We start from the raw sequence: 22533 nt of genomic DNA, 5'->3' as shown, positions 1-22533 counted from the left end.
AAAAACGCCCCCAAACACATCAAGTTAACTGGAATTTTATTCTCTGTTATAATGCACATTTTTCCTTTTTATAGTGCTTCAGGCTAATCCAAAGGTTAGTTACCAAGGGCTAGAAACAAGAATGAAACACAAACAGTGCTAAAATCGTGTATCACATGAAGGCGAGACTTTTCCAAAATAAAAATGAACAGCCATATTCAAACTAATGATAATGTCTTCAAACAGAGGCTAAAAATACTAAAGACCAATTATATGTGCATACAGTATAAGAGAAACTCTGGTTTTGCACTATCTTTCATTCTGCTTGGAATTCACATGGCTTCTTGAATTTGCGCCTTGAGATTTTTCATTTGTTTTGGAAGGTTTGGGGTCATAATCTCTTCAAATATATGACTGTTTCCATCTTAATCTCTCTGTTCTCTCCTATGATAATCCAATTACATACCACATCCCGTTTTTGGGATTTTGTCTCTTGGTGTTCTATTCTGTTTATTATTCCCCTTTCCTGGTTACTAATTTTCTCTTCTGCTACGTTTAATCTTTGGTTAAATCCATCATGGTAGCCAGCTACCAAGGGACTTCTGGTAGTCTTCTGTCATAGTAGCTCAGGGCTTATCTGTGTGACTAACAGAATATGGCAGAAGCGACAGTGTGCCACTTCTGAGGCTTGGCAACCAAAGACCTTACAGCTTCTATTTTGCTTGCTTGGATCTCTAGTTCTGAGGAAAACCAGCCACCGTGTCATGAGGACACTCGAGCAGCCCCCTAGAGAAGCCCTCATCAAAAGGAACCTCCCTGCCACCCATATGAGGGAGCTCCCTTCAGATGGCTTTAGTCTCACTTAAGTCTTTAGATGACTGCCCCCAGACAAGATCTGATGGCAACCTTATGAGAGATCTTGAGCAAGAACCAGCCAAACTGGGTGTGGTGGCTCACACCTGTAATCCCAGCACTTTGGGAGGCTGAGGTGGGTGGATTGCTTGAGCCCAGGAGTTTGAGACTATCTTGGGCTACATGGTGAAACTCCATCTCTACTAAAATACAAAAATTAGCCGGGTGTGGTGGCATGCACCTGCATGCCCAGCTACTAGGGAGGCTGAGGTGGGAGTCACTTGAACCCAGGAGGTCAAGGCTGCAGTGAGCCGAGATTGCACCACTGCCGGCCTGGGTGACAGAGTGAGACCCTGTCTAAAAAAAAAAAAAAAAAAAAAAAACCAGCCAAATTTTAATCCTTAAATCTCGACTCATTTAATCTTTCCTATGAGAAAGATTAAATGATTTTTGCTGCTTTAAGTCACTAAGGCTTGGGGTGATTTGTAAACACAGCAATAAAAGCGAATCCAACCACCCATTAAGTTTTTAATTTCAGTTTGTGAATTTTTCAGTTGGTTTATTTTGGTAGTTTCCAGCTCTCTTCTAAAATTTCCAGTCTTTTTTTTTAATCTCATAGAACATATTAAACATTTAAAAAAGTGTGTATAGTAAATGTGTTATGTGGAGCCCTGTGCTTCCATTATCTGTTATTTTCCTTGTTTTTTCCCCGTGCACACTGTCCTATTTCCTCATGATCCTGGTTATTATTACCTGAGTAGTGGATATTTTATATAAAATCTGTAGAAATAATTTGAGGCTTTGATAAAAAAATTTTTTTGAGATGTACTTTACTTTGCTATTGGCAGGTATAGAAACCAGCAATCCAAGATAATCTTGATTCAATTTCAAGGATTAAAAACTGATTTGAAGTTGAGCTTCAGACTCTGAGTGGGCCAATCTATTTCACTCTTATTCCTGGCGGTAGCCAGTCATGTCTCAATCCAAAGTGTAGGGTATTTACTAGCTTCACTCCCAGCTTTGGTTGGTTTCTGGACTGCAAGTTTTATTCCCTTATTCTACAGGGCTGTCAAAAGCCCTGCTACATTTCTCAGCTTCTCAGTTACCTCTTCCACGATCATAAGATATCTGAGTGGAAAAGTGGTCCCACATGGCAGATTCACCTCTCTATTTCTTACTCATTTTCCATATTTTCCCATAATTTTAGACTTCCCATGTCTCTGAGCAATTCCTTTTAGTATATTTTGTCCAGCTTTTATTGTTCTCGGAGGGAAGGCTGGTTTAAATTTTGAACCTTACAAAAAAAGTAGAAATCCTTGTATTGTTTTATTAGCTAATCTAGAATTATAGTCACCTCAGAAAACAAAAGACCATATGCATATTTTTTTGGTATGGATCTGATAGCATAACTTATTCAAAACCACTCCCATATGATACGAACCAGTATTATCCAGATGATGTTTTGAAAAACTGCCAATCTACTCATTTATGACAAGTCAACTGGTCATAGCAAAATGTGAGAAACCACTATTGATAGAAACAAATCGTTTCTACAGAGACTGTCAAGCAGTTTCCTGTAGCATCAGATCACTAGACAAGCTGGCCATTGCTTCTCTTTAGTCTTCAGAGAAGGACACAGACTCCTGTCCTGTGGAAAACCAGTAGCCATGTTGTAAGGATACTCAGTCATATGGAAAGGTCCACAGGCCCCTGGGAATATTTCCACATTTTCTGGATTGTTTAATATTACCATATCAGGATGCCTACCTAATGGTTAGTTAACTAAAAGATGAAAGGAAGGAATGTTTCAAACATATAAGGAAGTCTTATATTTGAAGTACTATGACTATCCGTAACAAGAATTAGATGTCTAACTGTTCGGTATAATGCTGAACAAGATTAACTGGAACTTAAAAATTCAGATAATTTTCATTAGAAAGGGAGGAAACAAATTTCTAGATGTGATGCTGCCACTTTAAAAGGAATATTTTAAGTATATGTATGTTGCAGATAAAACCTTATTTCCTGTTGAAATACAGTTTATCTACAATAGAAAGATGAGCATTTTATCACAATACCTTTATATGTTTTAACATGCATTCCACTTGAACTATAAGATTATAAAATTATAATTCCTAATTTACAAATTTTAGATTTGAATGTTCAAAGTAGGTTATTTGTTGATTGTATTTTCACTGTCGTCACTATTGATGGCTGTCTGCCATTTGGAGCTGGCCCTCAGTCTAGGACATATCCCTTAAAAGGAGAGCATGCTTCCAATTAATCAAGTTTCTTAATTTTCTCTACTGTGTCTCAGATTTGTTCATCCCTCTATTGTTTTACTTTTTTGAAACCATCCTGCAGGTTACTTCCTTCTCCTCTTACTTCTGTACACATCCTCTCAATTTCAATTTGCTCAGAAACTTTCAATGGTTACTGGGTCCTCACCTCGGCCTTTAAGGCTTCAGCATCATCTGGTCCTGATCTACTTATTCAAAATCACTTCCATTACTTTTGAAATAAGCCTCTACTTTATATAAGTTAGTCATGTCACCACTGTCAACATGATGCTTAGTTTTTCTGTTGTGATTCTCTTCCGGCTTAGGTGCTCTCTTTCCTCCTTACCTATCCAAACTATACCCATGACTCGGTCACCAAATATCAAAGACCTACTACTCTTATTTATGAAAATCAAATGCTACCTTCTCCTACACATCTTTTCTGTCCAACCTGATCCATGCTTGTCATTCTTTGAAATTATGTTTTACTCATGATTTAGAAAGCAAAAACTCAAAGTGCATCCTATACTGTCTTCCATTTTATCAGTGGTGTTACAAACCTGCTGAGCCAGGGGCAGAATCTTCAAAATCTTCTAAAGTTCCCACACAAAACCCATGTTCAACAAATGCCTTTTAAATATATTCAACTTAGTGTCCAAATCTAAGTAAAGGCATTTCATTGGACAGCGATGAGCCTGCTTAGCCCACGAATTACCATTTGCTTCTCTGTTTTGGTAAATTAGCTGCCCAGATGACAAAATAGAAAGGTCAAAACTCATTTTGGTAGAGACCTGGTTCCTGGCCACAACACATAGATTATTTTTTTTTCCATGGGTTATACAATGGGATGAAATGATAAACTCTTCCACACTAATTGTAGGTTGTCTATTTCATGGCTCCATGTTTTCAATATAAAATATGCAGACCTTCTATTTAAACAAACTAGTAATTTATTTTTTCTTAGAAAATTATCATCAGCAGGTGATTTTCTTAAACTCATATGCAGCAAATGTTGCTTTGGTATGTATGCTTTACAAAGAGAAAGAAAATATAAACAGGAAGGAAGGAATTCCAGTTTAGTATACTAACCAAGTAAGCATTAACTACCATTTGAAATACTGTCTACAAATAGTATGCTTCCTGCCATAAGGTCTATAGAATTGTCCTGTGGTTTCTGCCTGTCAAGTGGCAAACTCCTTTAGTAAAGCTTGTTTAACTTTCTTCAAAGAAGGCTACATATAATCACATGCTATTTCAATGGACAGTTTTTGAATCTCTTTCGTACAATACATTTTCTCTTATGCATAAAGCCTGTTTTGATAAAATATCAAAAAATATAACTTTCTACTCCTAAGTTCAGAAGTCGGAATGTTGGTAGCCCATATTTAAACATTACTTTTTTGTTATTTTTTTTGAGATGGAGTCTCGCTCTGTCACCAGGCTGGAGTGCAGTGGCGCGATCTTGGCTCACTGCAACCTCTGACTCCCTGGTTCAAACGATTCTCCTGCCTAAGCCTCCTGAGTAGCTGGGATTACAGAAACACGCCACCATGCCCAGCTAATTTTTGTATTTTTAGTAGAGACAGGGTTTCATCATATTGGCCAGGCTGGTCTTGATCTCCTGACCTCATGACCCACCTACCTAAGCCTCCCAAAGTGCTGGGATTACAGGAACGTTACTGTTTCTACATCAGTAGTCCTTTATCATGGCTGCCCATGAAAATTATGAAGGGAACTTAAAAAAAATTGGTGCCGGGCTATGGGGATGCACAGGCATAAGAATGATCCAATGGACTTTGGGGACTCGGGGAAATAGTGGGAGGAGGTAAGGTATAAAAGACTACATATTGGGTACAGTGTATACTGCTTGGGTAATGAGTGCACCAAAATCTGAGGAATCATCACTAAAGAACTTATTCATGTAATCAAACACCACCTGTTCCCCCAAAACCTATTGAAATAAAAAATAAATAAATAAAAATTGGTGCTTAGGTCCCATCCCATAATTTGTGATTCAACCAATATGGTCTAGGGCTTTGGGCCCTGGTGTTTTTTTTTAAAAAGCTGGCCAAGTGATACTCATATCCAGCCAGGGTTAAGAATTACTGTTCCAAGTAGAGAGGAAATGGGAGGACCAGAACATCAGGGGAAGAAAAATAACAGTTTTTCAACAATAATGCTATAGTAGAAACAAAAATTTATTGCATACCTATATACATTAGGTGATATGCTAACCATGTTTCATCTCATGTTCGTTATCGACCTACATATAACAGATCATCTTAAAGTTTAGTGGCTTAAAACAACAAACATTAGTATCTCACAGTTTCTGTGGTCAGGAATTTGGGAGCCATTTGGCTGAGTGCTCCAAAGTTTCTCATGAGGTTTCAGGCAAGAGATCAGCCAGGACTGCAATTGTCAGAAGGCCTGACTGAGGCTGGATGGTCCTTTTATAAAGAGGCTCACTGACATGACTGTTGCTAGGAGGACACAGTCCCTTGCTAACTGTTGGCAGGGGGACCTAGTCTCTTACCCTGTGGGCCTCTTTGCGAAGAAGGCTGCTTGAGTGACTTCATGATATGGCAGCTGGCTTCCTCCAGAGCAAGTGATCCCAGACAGAGCAGGTTTTATGACCTTGTCTTAGAATTTACGTATCATCAATTATGCCACATTTTATTCATTAGACGTGAAACACTAAATACAGTCTACTCAAGGAGAGGCAATCTCTCTATTTTTTGAAGGAATGGGGTATGAAAGAATTTGTGAACATATATTTTTAAAATAAATTTTTTATTTTGAATAATTTTTCTGGACTTATGATAGATTTAAGGAAAGGTTGCAAAAATAATATAGGGAGTTTCTATATACCCTTCACATGGTTTCATTTTTTCTTAATATTATCTTATGTTACTGTGCTACATTTGTGAAACCTAAGAAAGCAGCATTAGTAGACTATTACTGATTAAACTCTCGACTGTATTCAGATTCACCAATGTTTTCATTAATGTACCCTTTTCTCTTCCAAGATCTAAATCCAGGATACTAAATTGCATTTAGTTGGCATGTTTCTTCTGGTCTGGAACAGTTTCTCAATTTTTCCATGTGTTTCATGACCTTGATAGTTTTGAGGAGTGCTGGTCAGGTATTTAAAAATGTCCCTCAATTTGGGTTTGTCTGCTGTATTTTCTCATGGTCACACTGGGGTTATGAGTTTTTGGAAAGATTACCATAGAGATGAAGTGCCCTTTTCATCATACCATTTCAGGAGGTACATTCTCTCTGATCATTTTAACTTGATCATCTGGTCAAAGAGATATCTACCAGGTTCCTCCAGGTAAAGTATTTTTCCCTTTCCACATGTCTTCCTTGGAAGCCAGTCGCTAAGTCTAGCCCAAACTTAAGGTGCAGGGATATAGATACTCCTCTACCTCCTGGAGAAGGAGTATCTGCATATATTACACTTGGGATTCTTTTCTAAAAAAGGTTTTTACAGACACATTTTAAAACCACGCACATTTATTCTATTATTTAATGTTTACAACAATCCTATAAGGACTATAGGATTTTTGTAAATACATACATGGCTTAAAAAAGTTAAGTACTGTACCCAAGGTGACACAGCTAGTGAGACTTGGCATTTTACATGAGGTTGGTTTGACTCTAGAGTCTTTTTTTTTCTTTACTGAACCTTTTAACCTTTACATTGATAAGAACCTGCTAATATAATTCAAACATATTTTAATATTCTACAAGATTTTCAAGAACTTGGTAGAAAGGGCAATACAGAGCTTGCTTGTATTGAACTGTATTGAAACAACAATATCTTGTTGAATATTGTTGTTTCCCAGATGTGTATCTGTCACATGTACTTCTGTCTCCCCTGAGCACCTGGTCTACAGGTACTCAGCAGATACTTAGTGGCTGAAAAGAAAATGACTCTTCCTCCTTACAAGTTATCAACACTGTCCTGAATGTCTATCATGGATGCCAAAACTTAAGATGGTCAGTCCCTTAATGCTCAGACCCAGGGATGAAGTATGAGATATGACAGGGCTCACACCAGCATGACTGGATAGAACCTGCAGGCTAGAAGGGTAGGACAAGCAGGAACTGTTAGTTTACTCTTTCCCTGTTCATACTTTAATGAGCAATTATAACTGAAGATTCAGGCTATTTAGCAAATACTCAGTCCCAAAATCCATTCAGGAAATGAGTATAATTTTTGGATTGCTAAAGTAATGGGTTGTTTTCATCATATCAAAGATTATACATCATATTTCTGGGTCATACATAAGGCATTTTCTCCAAATTTTGGGCATTTGGAAGCCCAGATTCCAGGAGAAACCACGATAGTCTTTCAAGCAATCTCTTCTATACATCAGGTGCTCAGATGGTTCAGGGAGATGTCCCACACTTGGTTAAACTGGAACTCTGTCTCCCTAGGATAAGACAGCTAACTTATGGAGAGGTGGGCAGAAAGCCTCCAAGCTCCTCTCCTATTTCTCCTCCCCTTCTCTTATTTGCTGTGTAGATGGAGAAATGGAAGCAGCCCAAAGGAAAGGGCTGGTTCCTACTATGCTCACTATGCTAACAAACTCAGGGAGGCTTGGCAAAGGCTTCTAAGAGAAGACTCTAGTTCACCTGACCAATTATGCTGAAAAACATTTTTCTTCTCTTCAGTCTTCTAGCAAGAAAGTATGCTTGGAAGACACTGCTAGTTTCTTTCTCCTTACCTATGTCTGTAGTTAGGAGATTCCCAGCTCTAGATCCCTACTTACAAACTCCAGGGAAAAAGAAAATGACTTCTATTAAAATGACTCCTATTACACTCTGGAAAAGGGAAAAGCTGGGCAAACTGAATGCCTAATCAGGCTTGCTTCCAGTGCAGTCTACAAGCACACTTTAAAAAAGATTGTTCACATAGAAATAAGCTGCCCCTTCATCCATGCCCCTTATATCAAGGGAATCACTGGAAGGCCCACTGCCCCAGGGGATGAAGGTCTTCTGAGCAGAAGCCACTAACCAGATGATCCAGCAGCAGGACTGAGGGTGCCCGGGGCAAGTGCCAGCCCATGCCATCACCCTCACAGAGCCCCGGGTATGCTTGACCATTGAGGACCAGGAGGTTAACTGTCTCCTGGACACTGGCCTGGCCTTCTCAGTCTTACTCTCCTGTCCCAGACAACTGTCCTCCAGATCTGTCACTATCCAAGGGGTCCTAGGACAGGCAGTCAGTAGATACTTCTCCCAGCCACTAAGCTGTGACTGGGGAACTTTACTCTTTTCATGTGCTTTTCTAATTATGCCTGAAAACCCCATTCCCTTGTTAGGGAGAAACATTCTAGCAAAAGCAGGGGCCATTATATACCTGAATATAGGAGAAGGAACATCCATTTGTTGTCCCCTGCTTGAGGAAGGAATTAATCCTGAAGTCTGGGCAACAGAAGGACAATATGGATGAGTGAAGAATGCCCATCCTGTTCAAGTTAAACTAAAGGATTCCACCTCCTTTCCCTACCAAAGGCAGTACCCCCTTAGACCCGAGGCCCAACAAGGACTCCAAAAAATTGTTAAGGACCTCAAAGCCCAAGGCCTAGTAAAACCATTCAATAGCCCCTGCAATACTCCAATTTTAGGAGTATAGAAACCCAATGGACAGTGGAGGTTAGTGCAAGATCTCAGGATTATCAATGAAGCTGTTGTCCCTCTATACCCAGCTGTACCTAACCCTTGTATTCTTCTTTCCTAAATACCAGAGGAACCAGAGTGGTTTACAGTCCTGGACCTTAAGGATGCCTTTTCCTGCATCCCTGTACATCCTGACTCTCAATTCTTGTTTGCCTTTGAAGATCCTTCGAACCCAACGTCTCCACTCACCTGGACTGTTTTACCCCAAGGGTTCAGGGATAGTCCCCATCTATTTGGCCAGGCATTAGCCCAAGACTTGAGCTAGTTCTCATACTTGGACACTTATGTCCTTCGGTACATGGATGATTTACTTCTAGCCATCTGTTCAGAAACCTTGTGCCATCAAGCCACCCAAGCGCTTTTAAACTTCCTCACCACCTGTGGCTACAAGTTTTCCAAACCAAAGGCTCAGCTCTGCTTACATAAATACTTAGGGCTAAAACTATCCAAAGGCACCAGGGCCCTCAGTGAGGAATGTATCCAGCCTATACTGGCTTATCCTTATCCCAAAACCCTAAAGCAACTAAGAGCGTTCCTTGGCATAACAGGTTTCTCTGCTGAATATGGATTCCCAGGTACGGCGAAACAGTCAGGCCATTATATACACTAATTAAGGAAACTCAGAAAGCCAATACCCATTTAGTAAGATGGACACCTGAAGCAGAAGTGGCTTTCCAGGCCCTAAGAGGGCCCTAACCCAAGCCCCAGTGTTAAGCCTGCCAACGGGGCAAGACTTTTATGTCACAGAAAAAAACGAGAATAGCTCTAGGAGTCCTTACACAGGTCCAAGGGACCATCTTGCAACCTATGGCATACCTAAGTAAGGAAACTGATGTAATGGCAAAGGGTTGGCCTCACTGTTTACAGGTAGTGGCGGCAGTAGCAGTCTTAGTATATCTGAGGCAGTTAAAATAATACAGGGAAGGGATCTTACTGTGTGGACATCTCATGATGTAAACGGCATACTCACTGCTAAAGGAGACTTGTGGCTGTCAGACAACCATTTGCTTAAATATCAGGCTCTATCATTTGAAGCGCCAGTGGTGTGACTGCGTACTTGTGCAACTCTTAACCCAGCCACATTTCTCCCAGACAATGAAGAAAAGATAGAACATAACTGTCAACAGGTGATTGCTCAAACCTATGCCACTTGAGGGGACCTTCTGGAGGTTCCCTTGACTGATCCCAACCTCAACTTGTATACTGATGGAAGTTCCTTTGTAGAAAAAGGACTTTGAAAAGTGGGGTATGCAGTGGTCAGCGTTAATGGAATACTTGAAAGTAGTCCCCTCACTCCAGGAACTAGCGCTCAGCTGGCAGAACTAATAGCTCTCACTCAGGCACTAGAATTAGGAGAAGGAAAAAGGGTAAATATATATACAGACTCTAAGTATGCTTACCTAGTCCTCCATGCCCACACAGCAACATGGAGAGAAAGGGAATTCCTAACTTCTGAGGGAACACCTGTCAAACATCAGGAAGCCATTGGGAGATTATTATTGGCTGTACAGAAACTTAAAGGGTGGCAGTCTTACACTGCCGGGATCATCAGAAAGGAAAGAAAAGGGAAATAGAGGGGAACTGCCAAGCAGATATTGAAGCCAAAAGAGCCACGAGGCGGGACCCTCCATTAGAAATACTTATAGAAGGACACCTAGTCGCCTCCAAGAAACCAAGCCCCAGTACTCAGCAGGAGAAATAGAATGGGAACCTCACGAGGACATAGTTTCCTCCCCTCAGGATGTCCAGCCACTGAAGAAGGGAAAATACTTTTGCCTGCAGCTAACCAATGAAAATTACTTAAAACCCTTCACCAAACCATTCACTTAGGCATTGATAGCACCCATCAGATGGCCAAATCATGATCTACTGGACCAGGCCTTTTCAAAACTATCAAGCAGATAGTCAAGGCCTGTGAAGTGTGCCCAGGAAATAATCCCCTGCACTGGAGGCCATACATTTCAATCCCTGTATCTTTAACCTCCTTGTTAAGTTTGTCTCTTCCAGAATCGAAGCTGTAAAACTACAAATAGTTCTTCAAATGGAGCCCCAGATGCAGTCCATGACTAAGATCTACCACAGACCCCTGGACCGGCCTGCTAGCCCACGCTTTGATGTTGATGACATCAAAGGCACCCCTCCCGAGGAAATCTCAACTGCATGACCCCTACTATGCCCCAATTCAACAGGAAGCAGTTAGAGCCGTCGTCGGCCAACCTCCCCAATAGCACTTGGGTTTTCCTGTTCAGAGGGGGTACTGAGAGACAAGACTAGCTGGATTTCCTAGGCTAAGAATCCCTAAGCCTAGCTGGGAAGGTGACCGCATCCACCTTTAAACATGGGGCTTGCAACTTAGCTCACACCTGACCAATCACGTAGTAAAGAGAGCTCACTAAAATGCTAATTAGGCAAAAACAGGAGGTAAAGAAATAGCCAATCATCTATCGCCTGAGAGCACAGGGGGAGGGACAATGATCAGGATATAAACCCAGGCATTTGAGCTGGCAACAGCTACCCTCTTTCGGTCCCCTGCCTTTGTATGGGAGCTCTGTTTTCACTCTATTACATCTTGCAACTGCATGAAAAAAAAAGACTCCTATTAAAATTAAAAAGAAAACAATTCCATATCAAAAATATATTTGAATGACATTAACAGGTTCTTATTAGTGTAAAGGTTAAGGAGTTACTCATCTCAACAGTATGAGGCATAGGTACTCAGGCAAATTTATAAACATGCTTAAGGATGTGTTTGTATGAACTTAGTGGGTAAACATCTATACATGTAATGATAAATAAATATAAACTAAATGTTGTCTGGAGAAAGAGAAACACATGTCTGGGATGTTCAGAGAAGCAGGTGGGCTTCAGCGCTGATCTAGTGGCTCTCCTGGCTGCTGCTGCTCCGCACACCCTCCATTCTCACTCATCCAGAAAGGCTCCTGGTAGCTCAGCAGCCAGCATGCCTGGAGTCTCCATTCCTTTCTCAGCAGAGAGCTGGGGGTGGGCCCAGCAAACCTGGATTGGAATCCTGACTGTGCCTCCTACTACCCAATGTTACCTCAAACAGGTAGATCAATCTCTGTGTCTCAATTTCCTCATGTGTAACATAGAGATAGAGATGTCTAACTTTATAGGGTCCCTGTGAAAATTAAATTAGATAATGAAAAGATGTAACATGCTTCACACAGTGGATGGTTCAGTAAGTGCTGGCTTTTGTAATGATCAAAACTTCCCTTTTCAATGATCTCAAGACTTAAAGATAGTGAAATGTGACTCTAAGAAAAAACAAAACTTAGTAATTTTCATAGCAAAACCCAGTGTGAGGCTTCCAGACTGCAAGACAGGGAGATCTTTTCTAGACTTGAAATGTGGCTAGTCTGAATTGAGATGTACTGTGAGTTTAAAATAAACACCAGATTTCTAAGACATACTAAAAAAAATAATCTAAACTGCATCACTAATATTTTTAAAATACTGATTACATATTGAAATAACATTTTAGACACAGTGGTTAAATTTATATTATTCAAATTAATATCGCCTATTTCTTTTCACTTTTTAAAAATGAAAAATTTAACATGTGTCTCACAACATTACATATATATATATTTGGATGGCACTGTTCTAGAACATTGAAGTAACATGGAGAGAAGTACTTCATTAAACTAAATCCTAGGGCACTAAAACAGTTAATTCATCTCCCCAAGGTACTATTTGAAAGTAACTCAATCACATGAGAACACAAAATGAAATATGTCACAAACTGCTAATCACATCATTAAATATAGTCTCCCTTGTTGCAGAGTATAATCATTCATGAGAATAAAGGGCTCAGGGACTTTCAAATCATGAAAAATTTCAAATCTCCATTCAAATAATCGTGTCATCCCTGCTAAATTTGTCATAATCTAATCTGGCTGCAAATTAGTGCATGACATCTTCATCACAATTCACAAGTGCACTCGACTGGCACAAATAGCTTTTTTTAATGCACAGAGCCAGGGAAAGGGTGATCTTTGCTCAAAATAATGTGCTTAACTAATGGACCATCCCTTTTACCACTGGGGAGGCCAGAAGTAATGAGGAGACACACATGAACTAACCAATATTAAACGTTCAAGTAGCTAATTCTGTGGTTTAAACTAGAAGACAAACAGATTATGTCTTTATTTTTTACTGATCCTCAAAGCTCATAAGTACCTAAATTTTTACTTATTCCCTTGTAGTAGTAAATGGCTATGAGAAAATGAAAGTAATACAAAACAGAAATGACACTTGTATGCGTTAAAAACTGTACTTTAAAAAAATCTATGGTCAATAATTAAGAAAAACATTTACAATCTGAATGATCAATTTTTAAAATGTTTAAGTAAGTTTAGAGTAAAAACTGTGTGCTTTAAGAGGACACCTATTTCTTCTATTCCTACAATCTCCTGCAGCATTCTGTTTTTTCCTTAGTTTTGCTGTAAATATAGGTATCAGTGTCTCAATCTATTTGATACAAATATTTCAAATTTCCAAAGTCATAATCCAGGAACTACATAGTTTTACTTCTTTCTGGACTCCTATGGAATTTTAAAGCCACATCACATTGTAGTTTTGATGGCAGCCCCTACTTCTGCAATGTTACCATTGACTATATTAAGCTTTATAGATAGTCAAGATAGAGACTATATTAAGCTTTATAGAGACTATATTATAGTCCTTATAGATAGAGACTATATTAAGCTTTATAGATAGTCAAGATAGAGAAATTTCAATTCAAGGAATTCTCAAGCACAGGGAGAAATTGCTTAGTTTTGGTTGGTAGGGCTGTGGCAACTATGCAGCTAAGTTCCAGGACTAGAAAAATGCTCTGAGGGTAAATTTAACTATGAGGGGGAAATGACATCTTCAGGAGAAATACCATTACGTATGGATAATACCCAGTATCTTAATAGACTAGCCACCCACCTCAACCAAAGTTTTAAGTAAGTGATATACCTTAAGCTTGTAAATAATAGAATACTCTATAAAATGTACAATCAACTTTGCTAGAAAACATGCATATCACAACAAGGGGATTACTATATATGAATGTGTCCATTAAAAATATTCCTCTGCAATTCCTCTTTTTATAATTTTGGAAGTGCTTCCATATCTGAAAATACCAGTAAATGCACATGAGCATGACCAAATTCCACATATCGGATTACAACTGCAAAAACATTGTACTTCAAAATGAAGTCAAACACGAGCTCAGAACCACGCAGATTCTAAAGACAGAGTGTACAAAACAGGAACAAGCAGGCCCTTTGGCAAGATAAGGAAAACATCAAAATCGTCTCAACTACTCTTAACTGATTAAATATATTTCTGTCAAGGGAAAGTAGATTTAATTTCCTAGGACAGCTCGGACTTTCTCACAACTCAGACTTTCTCAGGATTGTTGTGAAGATTGTAAAATGGAACCAACACTTTGGGAAACTGACAACTTCTTATAAAATTAAATGCCCACTCTATGCTTTCAGGTATTAACCCAAGTGAAATGTAACCTCATACAATGTTTCCAGCACTGTTGGAAAGATTAAATAAAATCATAAACAAGAAAGTCCCTTACACAGGGTTGAGCATGTGGGAGGAGCTTATTAAATAGGTTCGATCGCCTTTCATGTTTTTGGATGTATAATAAAAGGCGAAAGATTTATACCATCTGAAGAGAAAGCACAGTATATATTTTTGGATGTAATATTAAAAAGTACAGGGTTTCGATAGGGCAGACCTGGGTTTAAGTCCTGGTCTATTACCATTCAACCTTTTTTGGACCTACTCTGTGCAAAGCACTCTTCTAGATGTTGGGGATATTGTGCTGAATGTGATAGTTTGAGGCTTTACTCTTATGGGGTTCACATTCTAGCACCTTGGGCAAGATGTTTAAGTTTTCTGAACCTCATTTTTGCCTCCACAGTTCAAGTAAATTCAGCACCTATGACACGCTGGGTATTATACTAAGTTTGGCAGTACAAGAACCAACTAGATAGAACCTATGTTTTCAAGTACTTTTACAAGTCTGATGGGGGCAGCAGACAAATAATCATGTGAATTTGGTACTGTGAGAGGGATCAGGACCCATTGTTATGGGCAATAGGGAACTCAGTCCTGGGTGGCAAGGAGATTGGTCTCAGGGGTGAGTCAGAGAAGGCTTCCTGGAGAAAGGCATTTAAATGCAGTCTGCAGAGTAAACCAGGCAAAAGGTCCTCACGATTCACATTATTAGTAAGGTGAAATGAAAATATAGTTGGGAAAGTACACATCAATCAGTCCATAAAGTCCTTCATAATATAAAGCAGCACTATTTCTATTTTAAAGGCAATAGTATTAAACTGGAAAATCACTGTGTAGTCCTGAATCCACTTTATACTCTCTTTGACAATATGCTGTCTTCCTAATATGTGCTTCATCTGGACTTTCCTTATCTGCTTCCTTGATCCCAACACTTCTAACTTTCTGCTTGAAGAAACTGGGTACTTGAATAAATTGTTTTTAATCATATGGGACCAATTCTGACTTCCAGGCAAGTCCCTGGGATTTGCTAAATTCACAGTCTGCAGTGTAGGCTCTGTGGTAGGCCACAGTGGCCTCAAAGCATAAAACAGGCCTTCCAAATAACCATGAATCTTGCTCTTCTGGTACCCACCAAACATTTAATAATTTTTTTCAAGCTAATTGAAAAGCCCTGTTCATGGGACTTGAATCTAGTTTATACCATAAATAGCCAGAACTACAAAACAGTACAAAACACTAGCTCTGCTGGAAGACTTTTGATTTGCATTTGCTCTTTTATTTTATATGCTACACAAACCTCTGAAAAATGGAAGTAGGGAGTGAGACTGGGGACAAGGGCTTAGTAAATTCCTCTTTCCAAATACTGTGGCATTAAAATAAACTTGGATGACGGATGTCATTAGAGAAATACAGGCTACATTCAGCACATCCTCATTCCATGGTGTACACTCAGGCTGACTGAAGACTTTATGATTGCATCAGCAATTATGATGAAAGCCACTCCAACCACAAGAACTTTGAACCATTTAAGTAGATTTTTGAAAAAAAATGTTTGTTTTTTTTTTGAGATGGAGTCTTGTTCTTGTCGCCAGGCTGGAGTGCATGGCGCAATCTCGGCTCACTGCGACCCCCACCTCCCCGATTCAAGGGAGCCCCCTGCCTCAGCATCCTGAGTAGCTGGGACTACAGGTGCATGCCACCATGCCTGGCTAATTTTTTGTATTTCAGTAGAGACAGGGTTTCACCTTGGCCAGGCTGGTCTTGATCTCCTGATCTCGGGATCCGCCCACCTCGGCCTCCCAAAGTGCTGGGATTACAGGCGTGAGCCACAGTGAAAAAAATGTTTAAAGCACTTCATTTTCCTCTTGGGAAGTTGCAATAGTTGTTAGATATAGCAATTCTCCTACAAACAGCAAGGCTTTATGTGAAGGCTATACTCCATCTTCAAAAATATCGTTTTATAGTCAGATGTCAGAGATGTTTCCTGGATTGTCAGAAGAAAAGAGATTGTGATGTAGAAATGCCCATTCCCAAAATAATGGCAAGTATATAACCAGAACAAAATAATTGGTATAATAAAAGTGGGCACCATGCAAAGTCTAATGGAACCCTCTTCTCCAGCCTAAGTATGCTTGAGAGCCTCATGTAAACAGAAGAAATGTGTCTGGTGAAGTGAGAATGGGGAGTTTTTGTTCCTTGAAGGGAGAAACTGACCAACAGTAGGAGGCAGCTATCTGATGCCAGGCCCAAACCAATGTATTAGCAACATCACTTTTTAAAACACTGTGTAAAATCTGTATTTTAGACTAGTGGAAATGGTAGGGGAATGGGCATTGCTGTAGCAAACAGCAAGAGTGAAAGCAACTTATTCTTGGGTGGAAAGAACCCAAGGAAGATAGTAGGAAAAAGTTCTGGAAACAGAAAGACAGACTGGTGAGGGGAACTTGGCTTAGAGTCAGGAAAGACACCAAAATTCGGAAGGAAGTTAAGAAAGGAGGAAGGGAGAGAAGAAGGAAGTTGACTAGTTCTGAGACATCTTCTCCAGCTTCTAGGCTGCCTCTGAAAGACATGGTCAGGCCCTTTTTTCTGGGGAGTAGGAGAAATGCAGAAATTCCATTCAAACATTGGTTCATTTAACAAATTATTTATTTAGCAACTAATGGTTCCAATCACGTTTCCTGGTGCTGGGGATTCAGCAGTGAAGACGCAGAAACTCGTTTAAAGCAATTTGATATCTATGGTCATCTACTAATGAGTGAGGTGTGATGTGAGTTCAGCCTCTGTGCCCACAACTGAATGGCCCCATCTACTTCCTAACAACTATATAATTTTAACTACCTGCAAATGACCAACAGCCTTCACCTCCCTAGTAGATTAGGAGCCCTTTATTTACTCTTTTATTCGTAGAGATGGGGTCTCACTATGTTCACCAGGCTGGTCTTGAATTCCTGGCCTCAAGAGATACTCCTGCCTCAGCCTCCCAAAGTGTTGGGATTACAGGTGTGAGCCCCTGCACCTGGCCCCACTTTTTGTCTTTTACAGTGATTTTTACTGTATCTTTTCTGTACTTATATACACAGGATGCTTGCCGTTGTGTTATGGTCACCTACACCATTTAAACCAATAAGATAGCATGCAGTTGCATAGTGTGGAGACAGTATATATCATACCACATAGCCCTGAGGTGGGGCAGGATCTACTACATAGGTTTAGTGTGTGGAATCCTCCAATATAACATGACCAGAGCTGCAACGTCTGATTTAGACAAGGAGTAAGGGTGCTGGGACCAATGATCACCCGCTGCCCAACTACCAAAAAATTATGCTTCCAAAATCTCTTGATGTTTATTCTGCATGAAGAGAAATCGAGTTGTCCTATGTGTGCCACTCAAGACAGAAGCCCTTTTTTCCCTTTATTCACACGTTTAATGCATAGAGAAAAACCCAGTGCTTGGCCCATAGTAAACATTTAACAAACACTCAATTAGCATTTGGTAAATCACTTCCAAGGAAAAGGGTCCCTGTGGAGAGCAGCAGGACATTGGCCTGTGACTTTACCTAAGGTGTCAGTAACTGAACCAGGGGTGGACCCTCCTTCCCTCTTTACCAGAGGTGATTTATCAGGCCGAACTCAACCAGCCTGGATGGTTCCAGGTGCGTGAATCTTCCCTCACCTGCACTGTATAAGGTGTTTGCCTTCTCACAGAATCACCTTAACATTAACTTGAACTTAGTCCTGCGCCCTGGAAGCTTCTAGTTAACTATCCTTTAGGCTAATCGAGAACTCCTCCTGGATGGGCAAATGGTATCAGGCCAGGAGTTCAGGATATTCCTGCCTGCACAGCCAAGGTATGGTCTCACAGTCCTCATACATCCCCCCAGGCAGCTGCAACATGGAACAGGGTTGGCACCACAAGCAATGACTGTCAACTTGTGTGCAACTGGAGGCCAGGGATGATTTCTCACTCTGACTCAGAGGGGTGGGATCTCCTCAAACTCTAATTCTATGCTACCCAATAAAAACACAACGTAAGCCACATACGTAATTCTGAATTTCCTGGTAGCTACACTTAAAAAAAAAAGAGAGAGAAATTAATTTTAATAACATATCTTATTTAGTATAACATACGCAAAATATTTCAATGTCAAATCAATATTAAAAATTGACAAGATAATTTATATCCTTTTCCTCATACAACTCTTCAAAATCCAGCATGTATTTTAAACTTTTCTTTTTTTTTTCTTTTTTAGAGAAGTTGTTTCGCTCTTGTTGCCCAGGCTGGAGTACAATGGCGTGATCTCGGCTTACTGCACTCTCTGCCTCCTGAGTTCAAGCAATTCTCCTGCCTTAGCCTCCCAAGTAGCTGGGATTACAGGTGCACACCACCACACCTGGCTAATTTTGTGTTTTTAGTAGAGACGGGGTTTCACCATGTTGGCCAGGCTGGTCTTGAACGCCTGACCTCAGGTGATCCACCCGCCTCGGCCTCCCAAAGTGCTGGGATTACAAGTGTGAGCCACTGCACCCGGCCTTATTTTAAATTTTTAGCACATCCCAGTTCCGACTAGCATCATCTCAGATGGTCAAAAGCCATGTGCGGCTACTATCCTGGACGGCACAGCGCTGAGGAGTTCAGGAATCTCTGAAGACATCTTGGGGTGACTGTTCCTAAATCTTTTCGACTAAAAATCAGTTTAGGAAAAATAAAAATATTTACGAACGAATCACTCTAATAATTCTTGTGTGGGAAAATGTTTATTCCCGCAACGTAGATAACCTGTTTTAACAAAACAATGTTAATGGGAAAAGTTTTGCTTTTTTTTAACCACTCAAATCTTAATATCTGGACATATTTATTACAGAAGAGGCAAGGCGGAGGAAGTCTTTAAACTGTCAGCTTGAAATCACATAAATAATCACACTGTAAAGCTAGGTGGGCAGCAAACTACTTCTCACTGCTAGGGTGCCCTTCCCTGACCAAAGAATGACTCCCTGGGCCAGTGTGCTGGTTCTTTCCTGGTCTTTGTTTACAGTGACAATGCAAGAGCCCTATAAGGAAGAGAGGAAGAGAAATAGATTGGATCTTGGTTTCTAACCTGTGGGTCTGAAGTTTCTGTCAGTCTGCTTGGACACTAACAACAGTCTCCTGACTGAACAATGTTTAATTTTCAGTCAAAACTATTTACCAAATGCTAATATGAGGCAAGCACTGTTTCAGGTGCTGCAATTTACCCACCACATATTTGAATTATTTTCCAAATATACGTGGAAGGTATTATAATGAGTAAAATAAAAATTCATACATAAGCATTAATTTCCAGCAGCTGTTTCTCCTTTGCATTTTCCCAATCAGTGGAATCTAAAAGTACATACACATAAAGATTCCCGAAATTGCTTGATGCTAAAGTGTGATCTTTCAGCATCAAAAATCACTATTTTGCTCTCCTTCAAGTGGTGTGAGTGGCATGACTTGAAGTCAGCCAGGATTCTTTTTTTTGTTTTGTTCTTGTCACCCAGGCTGGAGTGCAGTGGTGCAGTCTTGGCTCACTGCAACCTCCGCCTCCTGGGTTCAAGTGATTCTCAGCCTCCCAAGTAGTTGGGATTACAGGCGCTCAACACCACACCCAGCTAATTTTTGTAATTTTTTAAGTAGAGACAGGGTTTCACCAGTTGGCCAGGCTGGTCTCGAACTCCTGACCTCAGGTGATCCACCCACCTCTGTCTCCAAAAGTACTGGGATTACAGGCGTGAGCCACCGTGCCCAGCCCCAGCCAGGATTCTGAGATGAGATCTACCCGTTGCTCATTATTAAGTTAACAGTCTCTTGTTAAGAAGCACTGCGTTTTAGAACCAACTATAGGCTGAGTTTAATTATTCAATGCTAATACATTCAACACAGATGATTTCATTATATAAATGCACTGGCTACTTTGCAGTATTTCCTTAGGCATAATAAGCTTTTACCATAAAAGCCAAACCAACATTAATCTGCAAAGCTGTCATTTTATATCCACTGCCAAGGAAAAAAGATAAAAAAAAAAAAAAAAAAAAAGAAAAGATAAAGTAAACCTTTATCAAGGAACTGGACCAATACAATGATCAAACCAGCTCTCTCCATCCCTTTGGGGCAATCTGATCTACAAGCTGAGGTTTCAAAGTATATTTTATTTAATTGCTGAGGGCAAGAGAACAGTAGGAGGTTTTGAGTCAAGCTCTTTATAATGCTAGACTGCTCTGCTTTGGGGGTAAACTTAAAAAAAAATCTTTTTTTTTTTTTTTTTGAGATGGAGTTTTGCTCTTGTTGCCCAGGCTGGAGTACAATGGTGCAATCTCGGCTCACCACAACCTCCACCTCCCGGGTTCAAGTGATTCTCTGGCATCAGCCTCCCTAGTGGATGGGATTACAGGCCTGCGTCCTGACGCCTGGCTAATTCTGTATTTTTAGTAGAGGCGGGGTGTCTCCATGTTGGTCAGGCTGGTCTCAAACTCCCGACCTCAGGTGATCTGCCCACCTTGGCCTCCCAAAGTGCTGGGAATACAGACCTGAGCCACCATGTCTGGGCAAAAAAAAAAAAAAAATCTTTTAAAGTTAGCATTTTCAAGCCAGTCTAATAATCCCACCAGTTCCATTTCCTTTCAGTTGCAGTAGGAAAGAGCAAAATGCTGCCCTGGTGAAAAAGTAAAAAGTATTCACGTTTCAAAGCTGGCTGGTAGACAGTAGCCAGCCAACTCCTCCTGTATTTCCAAGCAAACACAAGGCAAAGCAACGTGTTTTTTTTTATACCTTTTACAAACAATCTGTGTTTAAACAAGGCATACACAATGCTTTCTTCCCAGTCTCTAAAAGCTGGCCACTGTTACGTGTTTAATTATACTCCTAAATCCTAAAGAATAAAACAGCCAGCTAGGTAGTGACTGTTTGATCTGCACGTCTTGGCTGGAGATGACAGTGCAAAGCAAATCTGCCCAGGCTCCTGTTTCTAAACTCCTCCAGCCAGGAGGGCCTGAGGCTTGTGGTGCAGCAAAGCCAAACTCTTCCTTCCCGCTGGAGGAGGGCAAGGAGTATACAGCACACACCAGTTGCATTCATGAGGAAACAATCTTCCTGCCCACCAGCACTATATTTAGAGCCATCTCTTGGCAATGCAAACTTATATTTCTGGGCCTTCTGCCACTTGGACCAAAGGAAAAAAAAAGGGGGGTGGGGGGACAAGAAAAACTGGTTTGGTTCCAGTGCTGAGCCCAAACAACAAAAGTTAAATGTGGCCTTCCCCATTGATGCATTTCTGTGTCAAACATCCCTCCTTCTTCAAAAGCAGTGAACACTGGATGTGGCTCTAAAGAATGGAATGCTTTTTTCCCCTTCCAATTCTAATGAATAAAATGTGTCCTACTCTCTAAGGGGACATTTTATAAAGAAGGAAGTAATGAAGCAAAGTTATCTGAAAAGGACAGAATGTTTTAAAAATGTTTAAAGTAATATCATCCATGCTGGGGCTGTCAGCTTCCCCAAACATGTAGTAACCTCTGAGAAAAGTTAAAGCCCAAAGTCAGCTACAGAGTTGATGGAAAAAATACGCAGTGCTAAATAGCCAGGCCTCTCCGATCCTCAAAGGCAGACCCCATGAGAGATGCTCTCTAGCATTTGCTGTTTTGCTACATGAACATCTAGCGTCTGGGAATTTCAGGGCTCTTCACTTCCAGGAGAAGTGATGCAGGCAGAGACCTTAGTGTGTACACCCTGAGCAAGCAGCTGCCAGTCTTACTTGGCTTCGAACTGTGGAGTGCCACTGTCTATCAGAAATGAGCAAAACAAACATCTCTCCTGTCTACTCCCAAACCTAAAGGGTCTTTCCTGACTTTCTTCTTCCTGTTTTTTCTTTTCCTTACGATTGTATTTTCTGAACTAATTTTAACATTTCTTTCAGTTTAATATCTTGTCATGGTGCTGAGTGCTCAGTAATGTAGAATACTAACAGGACAGCCAGTATCTCCCACAAATGCAACACCAAGCAGGACAGCCATTTAGTGGTTTGGGTAAGTATTTCCTCTGCACTGGTATGTGCAGTCACCTCTAACTAGTTCAACAAATATAGAAAAGGAAAGAACAAAAATATCTGCAGCTTTGCAGCCATTTTCCCATGCTAAAATTATAACAGAAAATTAAAACAAGTATTAAATTTCTTTTGAA

The 22533-nt window shown here is 40.3% G+C and overlaps 1 protein-coding gene and 1 non-coding gene across 4 annotated transcripts in view; both read right to left on the bottom strand.

The window, feature by feature from the left end:
- Positions 1-22533, bottom strand: part of LOC105483530 (zinc finger protein 704) — a 300235-nt gene that overhangs the window by 99581 nt on the left and 178121 nt on the right. The window lies entirely within an intron of this gene.
- On the bottom strand, positions 17616-17749 carry LOC112427035 (U11 spliceosomal RNA). Its single transcript, XR_003018456.2, has one exon. It is a non-coding gene; the product is annotated as a U11 spliceosomal RNA (small nuclear RNA).

This window comes from Macaca nemestrina, chromosome 8 (genome assembly GCF_043159975.1).
Source record: "Macaca nemestrina isolate mMacNem1 chromosome 8, mMacNem.hap1, whole genome shotgun sequence".
NCBI lineage: Eukaryota > Metazoa > Chordata > Mammalia > Primates > Cercopithecidae > Macaca > Macaca nemestrina.
The sequence above is the reverse complement of the archived record's forward strand: the minus strand, read 5'-3'. Positions and strand labels throughout refer to the sequence as shown.